The following is a 1,947-nucleotide window of genomic DNA, read 5'->3' as shown; positions in this document are numbered from 1 at the left end:
TCTCTCTCTCTCTCGTTCTCTTTCGTTCTCTCTCGCACTCTCGCTCTCTCTCTTTCTCTTTATCTCTCTTTCGATCTCTCTCTCTCTCTCCCTCTCTCACTCCCTGTCTCTCTCTCCCTCTCTCACTCCCCTCTCCCTTTTTCTCTTCAGGGTGTGTCTCTCCCCTACATCTCAATGAGTGCGCGATGTCACGCGTGTCTGTCTTCCTTCTCTTGTCATAACCTCATTCTTCCAGATTTGGCCGAGCAACAAGCCCAGCCCTCACCCCGAAATCATGTTAGTTTAAGGATTTCTGTCAGCCGTTTTGGGGAGTTACAACCACTAGTCTCATAACGCAGCTAACATCCTCTTTCTCTCCCTCTCTTTCAGATAAACGTGTTCCCCCCCGGCTGACGTAGACTTCGAGGAATTCTGACGTCAACACACAAAGTCGCACAGGGGACGTTTTAGGGAGAAAAAGACAACAAGTAATCCTGTCAGTGCGATGGGGAATATCGACCTCTGCTGTTCCGTCTCCGGAGGCAGGGCAAGACAGTGGAAGCAGCGAAATCAAGTTATGAGAACGGGCTGCTTGAGTGAATAATGCAAAGATTAAGTTTCCAGTGTGTTCAAAGTAATCAGTATCAGAAACTCCTAAATCTTAAAGTGTACAATATTCCAAAGGGAACCCGAGCATCCTGAGACACATTTTTAACAGACTGCCCTTACGTTTCTAGACCATAGCTTCTGTCTTGAGCTTACATTGTACCAATAAAGCTCTCTCTTTTGTTTCAGAATATTTCGTTGCAACACTAAAACTGACAGCCTAAAAGTACCATCTGCTTTAAAAAGACCTGGGGAAGACGCGAAACCTTCGATAGGTGTGTACATTTGTATGAAATTTGATATTTTAACGTAAGGATAGGTTGTCATCATTCATCCCTCTGAAAGCCTTCTTGGAGTATTCCCAGAAGTCATTAATGGAGACAGCAGCCTAAATCTCTTTCAGACTGCCATATAAATCTGAATGTTTTGGACAGCCGATTTTTTACCAGTACTGGGGGAATAACTTTTGTCTCCGTTGTAACATCTGAGCTGCCGGTTTCCAAAACGGGTTTTCTCCCAAGGTCAACAGAAAGCAGCCCACGTCACCATGAGGCACCATATACGAAGCAGCACAGAACATCGTCGCAAATCGATCGGGAACGCAGCAGCCGACCCGTCACTTTTGAATGATTCTCATCTCAAAGATCGAAAGTTTTCTCTAGCGTCAAATAGTCCAGACAGCTCTTCCGGGCAAAAGATTCTTGGTGGAAAGCATCACCCCGGAAATGGGAGATCATTTTCCCTCTCTGGTTTGATCTCGCGCAGACGTTCTCTTCCCGCCCGTGCGTTTTATGGCACGAAAATATCGGAAGCTCGCAGATATTCTGGTCCTGGGGAACCGGATGGCAGGAACCAGGAACTGAATTTTTACAGAATTAAAATTCTTGTCGTCTGTTTTATCCTTTTCCTCTCACTCGCAATGCTATTCTTGTTTATCAAGTCACATAAAAATAGCTTCAATCTCAAGGACTGGTTTTCTTTGGAGCCTTCTTCAGCTTCAAAGGCCAAGGAAAATGTGGATTAATAATTGTGATCTGAGTAATTTATTCTCCAAAATAAGTTCCTGGTGTTTCAAACTGAGCAGAGGTCTTCCGTAGACACAATAATTTTGTCTTTGCTTTTAATGAGGGACCAAATGTTGTCTTGTGTTTACATTTCGGTGTCGGTGCGTATTGAATTTTGAAATGCACAAAATCAACTTTTATCATCCCAGTAACGTTTTTCTCTCGCCCTCCTCTCCTTTTTTTTTGGGGGGGGGGGTTATTCATCTAGCACCTGTCTGTCTTCCCCCTATTTAACTTTAACCCCCTACTCTTGTATTTTGCCAGATCGTCCCCCTCTCCACCCTCCCCCCACCCCCAC

The 1,947-nt window shown here is 44.7% G+C and overlaps 1 long non-coding RNA gene across 1 annotated transcript in view; it reads left to right on the top strand.

Moving 5' to 3' along the window:
* Positions 1–1,808, top strand: part of LOC106014215 — an 18,293-nt gene extending 16,485 nt beyond the window's left edge. The window contains exon 2 of the long non-coding RNA XR_001185544.1: positions 370–1,808. This is a non-coding gene — a long non-coding RNA (uncharacterized LOC106014215). The remainder of the gene's footprint in view (positions 1–369) is intronic.
* Positions 1,809–1,947: the final 139 nt, after the last annotated feature.

This window comes from Aplysia californica, unplaced genomic scaffold (genome assembly GCF_000002075.1).
Source record: "Aplysia californica isolate F4 #8 unplaced genomic scaffold, AplCal3.0 scaffold00036, whole genome shotgun sequence".
NCBI lineage: Eukaryota > Metazoa > Mollusca > Gastropoda > Aplysiida > Aplysiidae > Aplysia > Aplysia californica.
The sequence above is the reverse complement of the archived record's forward strand: the minus strand, read 5'-3'. Positions and strand labels throughout refer to the sequence as shown.